The sequence below is a fragment of the Melanerpes formicivorus genome, unplaced genomic scaffold (genome assembly GCF_026170545.1).
Source record: "Melanerpes formicivorus ecotype bairdi unplaced genomic scaffold, bMelFor1.0.p_v2 SCAF_18, whole genome shotgun sequence".
Lineage (NCBI taxonomy): Eukaryota > Metazoa > Chordata > Aves > Piciformes > Picidae > Melanerpes > Melanerpes formicivorus.
Genome location: NW_027142370.1, coordinates 5,895,490 through 5,910,336, shown reverse-complemented (window position 1 = coordinate 5,910,336; position 14,847 = coordinate 5,895,490).

The window sequence follows — 14,847 nt, the reverse complement described above, 5'->3', positions numbered from 1 at the left end:
GAGACAAAGAAGAGATACACTTTAGGAAAGCTTCCTGTACTTTACTGTACTCTGAAAAAAACAAAAGAATGGGTGTAGTATCATAGAAAGGATCTGGGGACTGTGAACAAAGGGACCATTTCATTTAAAGCTTCAAGATAATAACGTTTGGGTTTCTCTTATTGTATTCAAGGTAGCAGAATTTTTACAGCATTTGAAAATAAAGAACTTCTTTTTTTTTTTTTGTTTTTCCCAAAGGAACATTTGGCTCCATCCTCAATTTCCTTCGCCAGCAGAAAATACATTTGCTAAATGCTTATGCAAAAAAAGGAGGTAACAGTAACAGAGCTGGATAAAAGAGATCCTCAACATACAGTAGGCTTTCTAAAAATGCCCTTCCTAGTGTTACACATGGGATATCTGATCTGGAAACTATTGTATGATAAAGCTCTAAGGAAAAGCCATGCTAGGCAACTGGAGAAATAACACAGAGTGATGAACATCAACACAAACCTCAGCTATCTTCCAAAGGAGTCTCTTAGAAATGACACAAGCTCACTCACACTTTGAAATCTAATCATTTGGTTCATTCCCTCCATGCTATTTCAGCCAGGATATCTGTAAGACATTTACCCACCATTAAATTGGTAACCTTCTGTGAGCAAAATTGATCATAGTCATGACTACTACTTTTCTTTTCTCATTCAAGGGACAAGCAATTGTGTATTATCCCAGGCTTTATGATTTGAATTTTGTTTTCTGGTTCTCTTTGCTTCTGTGTCTGCTGTCATTCCTTTTCCTGGGGATATATTTTTGCCACTTGGGAAGTTCTGAGAAGATAAAACACTACATGATTAAAAATTCTCAACTGTCCAAGGCAAGTGTGTTTGCATTTGTGGAGGCTCTGTATTTATTTTCTGTCTCCCCAGAAAAGCTCCCAGCTCTTTTTCTTTCTAGCTCATCTCTGGCACTTCATTTGTAACATACTAAAGGCTTCCAAAGGCAGATATAACACAAAAAGAAAAAGGGAGAGAGAAAATGCTGAGTTCGTCACCATAAATTATTGATGTTTTTTTCTACTTAACTTACTCATCAGGATTCATTGTTAATGAGGTGTGGATTTTAGCTTTAAATTTGCGATGTAGCACTGCAGGCATTCAATTTGAGGCACTGCATTAAAGAGGATTTCTCCCATTACATGTCTCCAGATCTTTCTGGTTCCATTTTCTGCGCTAGGTCCCTGCAACTCTGACTTGGCAGGCACTGGTGGTGTTTATCCACAGCACAGAATGCAATAGGAAACAAAAAGGCAGGAAGATTTCTATTATGCTACTGATAGAACACAGAAACAGATGCCATGCAATTGCTCTGGAATTAGTTGATTTATTTAAAGGGTTAATTGACTCATTGTATTCCTATGGGGTAAACTGGAATCCAGATGAATTGCGGTGATCCAGTGTCTGGGAGCACCAGGAAATCTGCCAAATGTATGACTGAATTTCCCTCTTCCAGTTTGCAAGGACATTCAGTTAGATGCTCCTCTTATTGTCATTCCTGGTGCTGGACTCCCACTGCCTTCAACAGAACCAGAAGGCAGTTCATAGGCTGGGGTCAGTACTAGGATATTTTCTGTTAAACAGCCAAAATAAAAACAGGGAGGGAAGTGGAAGTGACTTTCTGTGTGTGTTTGTTTGTTTTTCCCAGAGAACTTTCTACCAAAGCAGGATGACAAATTTATTCTTGTTTGTTTGCTGTTTGCTTCTTTCCAGAGGGCTTCAGCAATGAACTGACCACCTGAACTGAAACCTGTGGGAGCTTTATCAATGACTGTGGGCACGAACCACCGCACCATCTTTATGTCAACTCCGCTTGGCCCTTTGGGCATGAGGCTCCCCAAGACCAAATGCCGCCTTCAGGACACCACATGGCACCCATATGCCTTCTGGGACAGGTATGAGCCAAGATACCTGCACAGAAAGAACAGCCCAAGGCTGAAAGGCTAAAACTCAAAATCCTGGTCCAAAATCTACTTCCTGTGGGACTTTGGGAAACCTTCATTGTCTGACTGTGACACAGCTTTTTATCAGTAAATTAATACTAGCAGTTCACTGCTCCAAAGATCTATTGCAGAGATAAATACATTATAGCTTATATGATGGGTTCAAGGTCAAATGAGTAGCTAAGACAGGCAGACATGAACATCCTGGGGTTTTTTTCCATCCTAAATCTGGCAAAGGAGCAATTAAAGTGGCCTTTTTCTGCAACACAGGAAAAAGGGCTAGGGGAAAAAAAAAACCACACTTAAAGAGCTGCTCCTAAAATGTATTTTAATTATGAAGGGGAATTAATTTTAGATTGGCTGAGGAAAATCTCATGGGGCATCCAGCCAACCCATCCATCTCCCATCACCAGAGAATTTCAGCTTTCCAAACAGACCTGTAACATTCCACTTTCTGGGATCTTCTCTGAATACCCAGCTTATTATCTTACGACTCCTTCATTATCTGTCACTGTCATAAAAAGCAGCACATACTCCTAAGGAAATTAAATGCTAAAGGAAAAATGTATTAGGCTATCTAATCACCCTTCCCCTCCCCTTTCCAGGGTTTCTTCCTACTGCACCATCTTTGCCCTTCAGCCACACAAAACCCCTGCCAACTTTACTTGCACTCTTTCCTTATTTGCCCCTCCATTTCCTGCCCCTTTATTCCTTCAGTTTTAAATACAAAGCAATATCTGAATGTAACTGTCTGAGACAGTGTCAGGTGAGTGGGGACATGATGCCATTCAAACAGTGTATGGCCTGCTAGCTGAAGGGGCTGAGTGCCTTTCAACTTAGTCTCCTTCTTGGACAACAAAGATAGCAGAAGTCTGATTAAAACTCATAGTACAGACTAACTAAAACCCAAACCCTTTGTGGCTCCTTGGTGTTCTGCCCCAACACTGACACCAATGCTCAGGTTCAGGCTCTACCTGGCCTCACTTGGAGTAGTGGAATCTTGTGGCTATGGCACTAAAGAGCTTTTGGAGAGTAAGTCATACCCCTGGTTATTCACTGTCCTGGAAGGTGCCCTTCAGCAGATCTCTCAGCCCCAATATCTCCTACTCTAAAAGGAGATGCCCTACATTGCTGGACACAGTTATGAAGTACTAGCTGCTGGCAACAATGGTAACAGTCATAGCATAGAGTCTCCCAGTCCAGCTGTGCTAACTTAATTTCTGGATAATGCCCCTACCCACCTCTGTTTCCTCTTGTTTTTCATAGTACCAATATTTGCATTCTCTGTTTCAGTTCAGGCATCTCCCTGTACTCCAAACCATCTCCTGCTGTCTTCACCTCCTGCTGTTTCAGCAGCTGCTCCATGCATAGCACTGCTTCAAGAGCCACCAGATTAATGGGCAGAAACTTTGCTCTTTTTTTTTTTTGCACATCTTCCAGTGGCACAGTCCCACAGCACTCTCCTGCTGTGACTGCAGCCCTTCTTCACCTTGTTGCACTGTCTCTAGGAACTTCTTTATTTAGAATAGAATAAACCAAACCAGGTTGGAAGAGACCTTCAAGATCATCGCGTCCAACCCATCAACCAATCCAACCCACCCAAACAGCTAACCCATGGCACCAAGCACCCCATCAAGTCTCCTCCTGAACACCTTCAATGATGGCGACTCCATCACCTCCCTGGGCAGCCCATTCCAATGGGCAATCACTCTTTCTGTATAGAATTTCTTCCTAATATCCAACCTGAACCTCCCCTGGTGCAGCCTGAGACTGTGTCCTCTTGTTCTGGTACTGGCTGCCTGGGAGAAGAGACCATCATCCGCCTGTCTACAACCTCCCTTCAGGTAGTTGTAGGGAGTGATAAGGTCACCCCTGAGTCTCCTCTTCTCCAGGCTGAGCAACCCCAGCTCCCTCAGTCTTTCCTCATTGGGCTTGCGTTCCAAACCCCTCACCAACTTTGTTGCTCTTCTCTGGACTCGTTCTCCACACTGCTTGGGCACCCTGTGCTCAATAGCTGTGGTACTTTCTAAATAGCTGTGGTACTTTCTAAAATCCTTTGATGTATGTAAATTATGAGATTACTGGCATGGCAGTCTGGGAGAGGTTCAACCAATTTTTATTTCACATAGCTTCAAAAAGGTAAGTATATTTAAAACTTCAGAAACTGCAGCTACCAGCAGCAATAGGGAAAATGAAAGAAATCAAAAGCATCAGCATACTTTCTAACTGAAAGAATAATGTCACTTCAAAACAGCGCTGTGCAGAGTAGAGAGATTTTTCCTTTACTGGAAAATATGAATAGGATTTTGGAACAGAAAAAAAAAAAAACACCAAAGAAACACTTGAAAAAGAAAATCAGGTCCACCAGATCATCACCAAAAACCAAACCAAAACAAAAATAGGGGAAAAAAAAACCAGAATCACCAAGAAGTAGAATTTTAAATACCTTCCAAAAAATTGCAATAAATACCTTCCAAATGTTGAGACAAACTAGACCAACTGCAGCTGTGGAGTGGCTTCTGACTGCTGCCAGGTGAGGATCTGAACCAGAACATCTCAGCTTCCTGACAAAATTATAATCAGACTAGAAAAGGACACAAAATCCTTCACAGGGGTCACAAGAAACCCCATCTGAAAAAGATGAGCTGGAGAAGGTGCAGAATAGGTGTGTGTGGGGAGCCTGAAGGGAGGTTGTAGCCAGGAAGGGGTTGGTCTCTTCTCCCAGGCAACCAGCACCAGAACAAGGGGACACAGTCTCAAGTTGCACCAGGGGAAGTTTAGGCTCAAGGTGAGGAGAAAGTTCTTCACTGAGAGAGTCGTTCGTCATTGGAACGTGCTGCCCAGGGAGGTGGTGGAGTCACCGTCCCTGGAGGTGTTCAAGAGGGGATTGTGCGTGGCACTTGGTGCCATGGTCTAGTCATGAGGTCTGTGGTGACAGGTTGGACTCGATTATCCTCGAGGTCTCTTCCAACCTTAGTGATACTGTGATACTACTGTAAGCCTGCACGTTTTTCTTGCAACACAAGGCTGCTGATGTGCTTCATAACACAAAAAGGAGGAAACATTTTTCCCACCACCCATACTTCACCTGCTGCCAGGGGCTCGATCCAGGTGGGGATGAGATCCACATCAGCTTTGAGTTCTCACATCACTCTGATGCGAGCAAGCTGGAAAACATATGGGATATTTGGGGATTGTTTTTATGGATATTCTAGGCTTGGTTAAATACATGCTTTTGTTAATAGATTAATTAAGTCTTTATTAACTATTCAAGAACAGTAGATTTAGGGCACAGTCATGCAGTGATTGATTAGGTTACCAAAAAGGTTTGCTCTACAGTTAGGATGGTTTAGAATTTCTCATTTCAGGGTCCCTTGCTTTTTTGTTGTTGGTATTGTTCATTTTAAGAACTATTTGCAGGGATTCTGTTCAAAGCAGAGCAACACAACTTTGATCATGCATGGCCAATCCTAAATTCCTCTACTTTTAAATACTTTTTAATTACTCGTGGTTCTGCTGTGGAGTTGTGGTCCAGCCTGCTCAGATCTGCTCATCCTCTGAGAGTAGTTTAATTTATTAATGTGAGCAGACCTTGTAAATTCACACTTAGTGATTATTAATTTCCCTCCTGCTCCAGACACTTCTATCTAGGGTGACTTATTTGAAGGGTTTTATTTTGTCTTCAGTCTCCATTCATCTCATAATATTAAACTCTTGTCTTTGCCACGCAAGGACGGCTGTCAAAACAGCCAAATCTTGCTAGGAGGGGGCCCAGAGTTTATGCTTGAGGTGGTATCCATAGAACTGACAAGCTGAAACACAGTTCCTGAAAAAAAGAACAAGCACCAAAACCAGTAGATCAAGCTGTAGGATATTTGTTGGTTATCCCAAATCCATAAATATTAATATAGCAGGCTGAGCAATATAAAGGAGAACTGTGATCAGAAGCTGCAGAAAGCTGTTTTAGAGTCAAAATCCTGCTTAGGTAATGAATATGCTGCAGTCATACCCTCCTGCTCTCATTCTCATTCAGTTATCCCTGGCTGTCAGACAAAATAAATGGCACATCTCTTGTGGAATCACATCTATATTAACTTTAATATTTTTTCACCACTATCAAATTGTCCTTTATATATATAGCTCTTTAATTAGACATCCTGACAACATGGCAACAGATCAAACTGTTGGATAGGTTCTGAGGCTCCTGCTGCTTGTGTCAGTGTCATTTTCATTGCCTCAACTCCATTTTTAGAAGTTACTTCTGGGATTAACTTTCTGAGGATCCCTGCTACCAAAGCATTCATCCTTAACACGGCTCCCCAAGTAGAATAGACCAAAGGTGATACTGCAGCTACAATGCCGTGCTTGCAGTCTTGCAGCTCTGGCTGACACTCCTCCCAAAAAGGAAAGCATCTTAAGAAATTTAAGAAAAAACAACAGCAAAAACACAACAAACCCCCCCCAAAAAAGAACCAAACCAAACCAACAGAAAAAGCTCTGCCAGATATTTCTATTTTAGGCAATAAAGTATTAAAAATTAATGATATTTGTATGTCTCAGAAGACAATTTCCAAGGACAAAAGTTTCAAAAGAAGGTCCCCATCTTCCTGAGATGGTTTTTGCCCTTTGCTCATTCTTGCTTTCTACTACACTATGTCCATCTTAAATTGTAATATGCTTACAGCAGAGACTTACTGTCTTAACAGTCCTACAGCCACAATGATGAATATCAAAATATAAAGTAATGGCAACTTGTGGTCACCTGTGTTATGAAATGTCATCGCTTTGACTGAGACAGAGGGAACCAGAAATGCAAGATCATCATGGCAAGCAAAGCCCTGAGTCTAGGAGAAGCAAAGGACCAGTATAGCTTGAAGTTATCAAACAATGTGGGAATAGAATAGAATAGAATAGAATAGAATAGAATAGAATAGAATAGAATAGAATAGAATAGAATAGAATAGAATAGACCAGACCAGACCAGGTTGGAAGAGACCTTCAAGATCATCGCGTCCAACCTACCATCCAACACCACCTGATCAACTAAACCATGGCACCAAGCACCCCATCCAGTCTCCTCCTAAACACCTTCAATGATGGTGACTCCACCAGCTCCCCAGGCAGCACATTCCAATGGGCAACCACTCTCTCTGTGAAGAATTTCTTCCTAACATCCAGTATGAACCTCCCCTGGTGCATCTTGAGACTGTGTCCTCTTGTTCTGCTGCTGATTGCCTGGGAGAAGAGACCAACCTCTGCCTGTATACAATTTCCCTTCAGGTAGTTGTAGAGAGCAATAAGGTCTCCCCTGAGCCTCCTCTTCTCCAGGCTAAGCAACCCGAGCTCCTTCAACCTCTCTTCATAGGGCTTGCTAACCCTTACCAACTTTGTTGCCCTGTTTTGAGTTGGGGCTGTTGATTTGTTGGTTTGTTGTTGCCTTTTTTCCCCCCATATTTTTTTGCAAGCCAGTAGTATTCACGGAGTTTTGTATCACTGAATCAGACCTTTCAGAGCCAAAACCACTTGTGAAGGACTCAAAGGCCACAGTTTTGTTTGACAAATTCTCATTAAGGAGAACAAAGGTCAAAACCATAGAGTTTGCTTTGCTGCTCTTGTGGCTTTTTTTTTTTGGGTTTGATGACAGAACTGAAAAGTCCTGTTGAATTTCACGACTGAATGAATACATAAGTCAGTGTAACACTATATTCCAATGAAATACTACACGCAGCTGAAAACAAAGCAAGTGCCAATGTCAAGCTCATCTCTGGCCTGCCTCCCCTCTGCTTCCTAAGAGGAGTCATTACCTCCTGTTTATTTACAAGATTTGGGGGGGGGGGGGGGGGGGGGGAAGGGAGGGGGAAGAAATCTTGGAAAAATAAAGGCTTTGTGCTCAGATTTCAGGCATGAAATGGTGTCCCACTGTGCCATTCTGGATTTGCCATTTGCTTGACAAGTCCCTTTTCTCTTTTCTCTCTTTTTTCTCTTTTCTCTTCTCTCTTCTCTCGTTTCTCTCTTTTCCTTCTCTCTTTTCTTTTTTCTTTTTTCTCTTCTCTTTTTTCTCTTCTCCCTTCTCTCTTCTCTCTTTTCTCTCTTCTCTCTTTTCCTTCTCCTCTCTTTTCTCTTTTCCTTCTCTCTTCTCTCTTTTATCTTTTCCTTCTCTCTTTTCTACTTTCTCTTTTTTCTTTTTTTTTCTCTTCTCTCTTCTCTCTTCACTCCTCTCTTTTCTCTTTTCCTTCTCTCTTTTCTACTTTCTCTTTTTTCTTTTTTTTCTCTTCTCTCTTCTCTCTTCACTCTTCTCTCTTTTTTCTCCTTTCTCTTTTCTCTTTTCTCTTTTCTCTTTTCTCTTCTCTCTTCACTCTTCTCTCTTTTTTCTCCTTTCTCTTTTCTCTTCTCTCTTTTCTCTTCTCTCTCCTCTCTTTTCTCTTTTCTCTTCTCTCTTTTCACAGTATCACAGTATCACAGTATAAGTAAGGTTGGAAGAGACCTCGAGGATCATTAAGTCCAACCTATCAACACAGACCCCATGACTAGACCATGGCACCAAGTGCCACATCCAATCTCCCCTTGAACGCCTCCAGGAATGGTGACTCTACCACCTCCCCGGGCAGCACATTCCAATGATGAACGACTCGCTCAGTGAAGAACTTTCTCCTCACCCCGAGTCTAAACCTCCCCTGGCACAACTTGAGACTGTGTCCCCTTGTTCTGGTGCTGGTTGCCTGGGAGAAGAGACCAACCCCTTCCTGGCTACAACCACCTTTCTCTTTTCTCTTTCCTCTTTTCTCTTTTCACTTTTCTCTTTTCTCTTCTCTCTTCTCTCTTCTCTCTTCTCTCTTCTCTCCTTTTTCCCCCTTTTTTTCATCTATCTTTTTTCTTTCTTCTTTCTTCAAGAAGCGAAATTCAGCTCTTTGGACTCTGCCAGTCTCAGAAGAGCTGCTCAGACATTTTTATTAATTAGTTCATATTTGTGCAACGCTTAAAGTATCAAGTGCTATATAAATGTTAAGCTATGGAATTTGATCCTACAATTAAGTGGCAATTATAAACAATGAAAAATTCATATTTGTATATTTGCTAGGAATTTACATGAGCATGACATATTTGATAGCTTAGCAGAGAGCTCCTAATCCAGGCAAAGCCAGATAAAGTTTAGGGATATGGCCAAGAGCCCATTTAAATAACAAAGCAAAAGTCATATTTTCCCCTGTGTTTCCATGATAGCCTTTAAGGCTCCAATTAAAAGCAATTTAAGAACAGAACTTTTACATCTACTTTTCCCATGCAGTTGCCACCTACCAGACTTCTTAGGTGTGCAATATACAGATTTGTCCCTGAAATCACATTAAGTGTACAAATGACAAAAAAAACCCAAACCAAACCAAAACCCCAAACACTTGCACACATTCAGGTTCATCATTTAAGAAGGATATTCAGACTTCTGAATGTGTCCAGAGAAGGGCAACGAGGCTGGGGAGAGGTCTCGGGCACAAGCCCTGTGAGGAGAGGTGGAAGGAGCTGGGGTTGCTTAGCCTGGAGAAGAGGAGGCTCAGGGGAGACCTTATTGCTGTCTACAACTACCTGAAGGGAGGCTGTAGCCAGGAGGGGGTTGGTCTCTTCTCCCAGGAAACCAGCACCAGAACAAGAGGACACAGTCTCAAACTGAACCAGGGGTAGTTTAGGCTGGGGATGAAGAGAAAGTTCTTCCCAGAAAGAGCAATTGGCCATTGGAATGTGCTGCCCAGGGAGGTGGTGGAGTCACCATCCCTGGAGGTGTTCAAAAAGGGATTGGATGTGGCACTTGAAGCCATTGTTTAGTAGTCATGAGGTGTTGGGTGACAGGTTGGGCTTGATGAACTTTGAGGTCTATGAACCTTATCGATTCTATGACTCTATGATCTTAAAACCTACATCCTTGAAAGCTGCCAGCTCCTCTGTTGACATTACAAAAGATAAAAGCACCCAAAAATCCCAGCAGAAAATGCTGAGTGCCTCCTTACTTTCCCTGGGTTTTTCTTCTATGTATGAATGTCAGGCTGTTAATGAAAAGACTCTTAATGAATCAACACTCTCACAACAGTATCACTAATGAACTAGTGGTAGCCGGGAACAAGAGCCTAAAAATACTATGGCTCCCTTTAGTGCAGAGTTATCTTATCAATGTGCTGTAGCCTGAACTGTTAGGCTGAAAAATGCATTTACTTAAGAAAATAACATCATGAAGCAGAACCACGGTAACAACAATACTTCTGTTGCCAGAACACAGTTGTAGTTGGTGGGTGGTTCGTGTAACTTGAGCACTTAATTAAGTGTATTTCTCCAATAAATACGTTGTAGGACATTAATTTTTACTGATGGCTAAATAGCTGCTAAGTAGCTACCCTATCTCTTAGGCAACCAGGCTAGATTTTAATAACTTGCAGGACAAAAGAGCAACAGGCACATACAGTCTGGGGAGGATGTCAGCAGTTCCATTATAAACCCCATTTCAGCACTAGGGAGGGCACTCTAATTTGAACACTAAAACATGCTGGGATAGCTTTTATCTGGGAGTGGTTTTGTGGTATTCTAATAAGTGCCATTTGCATCCATTTGGAAGAATCTTAAATGTAAAGAACTTGCAGAGAGAAAAAAATGCTCTAAACCAGAGCAGGCTTCAGGGTTTAATTAGAGTATCAAGCTTTTATATTTGACTTGGAAAGAATGGTGTCAGTAACTGTAAAGTTGATCAAGGATGGACCCAAGGTCTTGTGAGAACTTCAGGATACAGATCTGTGCTATATAACCTGGAGATGCTGACTGACAGTGATGCCATTGTCAAACTGGGAAACAAGAGGCACAATGTGCTACTCATGATGGTAGGAAGAGGTGGTTCCTTGGAAGCAGAAAATGAAATCACATCCCTGGTCAGTCTGTAAATCCTAAGGTGTGATACTCTCTCTTCAGAGGACTTTGTGTGTAAGTTTCACTGTTGTAGGCACTTTAAGTTCCAGCTCCCCATAAATTTAAAATAGCCTTCACTTCCTTTCCTAAATGTCTTGGGAGGAGTCTATATGTCTTCTGGATCAGTTAGGAATCATCCACTCCATGTAAGAGTGGTTCAGGTATGGATGAAAGCGTTTCTTACATATTCAGCAGTTTGATGTCTATATTTTAAGCTTGTAAAGCTGTTTGTAACAGAAGCTATTTTATAACTAAACTACATTATTACTATGAACCAGGCTAATAATATGTTTGGAAGCCACCAGGATACAAGTTTACATTAGTGGCTCAGTCATCATCCATATCTGTAAAAGACAGAACAATAAGAAATTAATAATGCATATAGGAACTGTTGTCAAAATTCATTCAGGTACTCCATTTTACACACAATTCATTTCCTATGTTTTCAATAGTGACATACTGAATTTGTGTTGTCAAGGAATCCTAAACATACACAGAAAACAAGCTGCAGACACCTAACAAACTTTTAATAGCTTCAAAACTGTGGAACTCTGTAACCCCTCTGAAGTCAAGCAGATAAGAGTCGCATCTCAAATCACAAGGCCAAATGGTTGTCACCCATTCTCCAGTGCTCAGATGATGCAAGAAAGAACTACCCACCAAACACCCACCCACCCCCCAAATCATAGATGTGTTTTCCTACAGGAGACTGCATTTACAAACCTTGTAATCAAAAATAAGGCCACCACACAGAAGGAACATCCAGTACTTTGCCCATTACTACAAAAACTCAGAGACTGAGACAAAAGAGGAAGTGAAAATCAGGATTTCCTAAGTAGTGTTTATGCCAAATTTCCTTCTCTTTCTCAAAAAGGCACAAAAAATATTTGAAGTAGTAAGTCCATGAAGTCCTCAGAAAGTCCATCCATTTTCTCCCCTAGAAGAGGATGAGCCCTGTCTGCTTCACACAGACACTAACTTCAGCATCATTTACAACTGCAGGGTGGGGATTGGTAGCACAAGGAATTATGTCTTTATTTTCATATGTTTTGGAGAACAGAATCTTATTATTTTTGTTCTGGGGGATAGTAGCTGAGGCACAGGGTCTGAGGGCTTGAATTAGCACCACAGACATTGATGATAGTGTCCAGATGTCTGGGAAATACAGCAGAAACATACCTCTGGAGGGCCATCTTCAGCCATCAGCCATGCCCACCTCATAGACTAAAAAGTAGAGATAGCCACTAGGGAATAACACTAATCTGGTTACAGCCTCACTTATGCCAATTCTATATAGTGCCACAGTGAGCAAAGTTCCCTCAAACCCAGCTGCTAAGCAGAGGTTGTGAGGAGCCTGCACATCCATCCAGAGCTTGCCATTCAACTGCAGATCTCATTGATCTCCCCCAAAGCAGGCCAGCCTGAGAAAAGGTTAAACAATTCCCTGGCTCTTTGCTCAGCCATCAGAACTCTCATATTAGTTGGCCACATTTGTTTTTGCTGAGCATTTCCTCCTTCTCCATTTTATTGGCAGAGAGTTGGTGGCCAGTTATATCCTTTAGATATCCTTCAGTGGTGAAGTGGAACACTGTTCACCACGTCTGCTTTCCTTATCAGCACTAAGATAAAACCCAAAAACTTAGGGATGTACAAAGCAGAAGTGAGCTAGTCCCACATCGAAAATGACATGCTGGGATTTCAGGAGGATTCAACTTCTCAAAATGAAACTTGAACAGCTGCTGGATGATATAACCTGAATAAAAGTAATTAAAAGAAAATGAGTTCTGCCCTCTTGTATCCTCCTGACTCATGCCTCATTTTCTACTTCAGGATTTAGGAAAGCAAATGTCTATTTCTGTGTCCATCACCAGAGCGACATTACAGCAAGTTAATTAGAGCACATGACAGAGAGGCACTATTTTTGCCTTCAAATGAAGATCTCTCTGTTGCACATGAACATTTTTCTTTCTGAGCTTGGGAGAGAAACCTCTTAGCTACCAGGGAAGGATCCACTTTCCCAAAGGTGAATGAAAATTAGGCTTTTTCTACAGCTTGCAAGCTTCAAGATTAGAGTTGCAGACCGTGCTGTATTAAAGAGGGTACAGTCAGACTTGGCTGCTCAAGCTTCATTGAGCCTTATGTTTGCCTTCCTCAAACAGGGTAAACAATTTTTTAGCATGTACATGCTTACTGACTTGCAAACAAGAAACATTTTCCTTATCTGAATAAAAATTAAATCTACAAACTCATGACCTGTGTATTAATGATGATTTTTACATTCCAAAGCGGAGGGGCCTGAACACCACGACACATTTATATGCCCTGATAAATAATATTCCAGAAGCTTATCACAGATAAGCACTACTGAAGCTAAAGCCATATTACCCCCTCGATTTGGTGTCCATGCTGTCATGCAGAAAGAACAATTTGTATTACGTGGGGCTCCTCTCAACTGCAGCATCCAGGGCACCCACCTACAGTGTTTGTTTCCCAGATTCTCTGTGTCTAAAGCTGGCTGCCCAAATCTGTGTTCAACAATCTGAAACCTATGGTGAAAATGTTATTCATAAGTAGATGATGTTAACCACAGTTTCTTACTCCTCAAGCTCCTCTTCCCCTGGTCTTTACTTCTCTTTCTCCCTCTCCATCCTCAGAAATGATGGCCAAGGACACCTGAGAAAACAGACCTTCCCCATAGGTTAATAAATCTCCTTGGTCCATTAGAGGTTTACAGCAAACAATCATCAGTAATTTATGAAAGGGAGTCGTGCATAAGCAGACACAGGTCAGGCAGCTTGCTAATTTTTCTACAGAGATAACAGCCAACACCACTCCAGCAGTTAGCTGAGAAGGACTCAGCTCTAGTTTCCATCCTGCTGCTTTTCTCACAGCCCAGCAGGAGTACTCAAAGGAGGCCTCGAATTGTGTCTCCATTGCCTGCATCTTGAGGTCTTAGGGACCCTAGAGCAGTGATGAACACAAACAAAGCCTCCAAAAAGCCTTTTCCAACTGGAAGACCATGTTAAACAAACAATAGGGTCAGAGGTACAGTATATGGGGAAATGCTGTTACAGTGCATGACCAGATGAGGAGGAAAACCAGAGCCATTATGATGGTTTTATGGACTTTCTGGTTATATACCTAAGTGTCACACAATTTTAACATTGCTCTGACAGGTTAATATGTGCAACTTGCCTCTGGGGGCTAAGATTAAGTAACAACAAAGCTGGAGGGAAAAGCTTTGGCAGTAAGTGGTGACAAATATTTTGTAAGCACTCTACAGGACGACTTTGTTCAAGTTAAAAACAAAACAAAACAAAACTATCAGCAGCATATACATGATTAAAATTAGTCTCACAACAGGCAAAATGTAATTATTAGTTAAACACTATTACATACATCACTGGTAATTTTCTGTTTTCCTTCCAAACACAACATTGTTGGAACACAACTCCAGCACCTGTGCATTGCATCTCCATATGGCCGTCACCCAAGCCATGAAGCATGTCCTGCATCACAGAGTGTAAATCAACAAGGCATAGCCACAGTCAGGAGCAGTTCAGCAAGCAGGGGCTGCAGGGAGATCCTATTGAAAAGCATAAGGCAGGTGTGGTATCTGAGCTCTTGTAAGAGCAGAAGGTCCATTTGCTCCATTCCCTCCAAGCTGTTGTTGAGAGAACTGAGCAGTGGAAAGGATGAAAGAAAAGAAATGGGCAATGCCAGAGCTAGTACAGAGCTGTAGTTACGGCAGGGATGCAATGATCAAGGGCCAGAACCAAAAGGCAAGATGAGGAACCCTAACAGCCCACCATGATGAGAACGGGTAGAGTCGTGCTCACTAACAGCCAAGGGCCACTGGAGGTGGTAGCCCATGCAGCCTACTCCTTTAGGTAGCCATCCTCTTTGCTGTGGAATGTGTCCATCTGTTC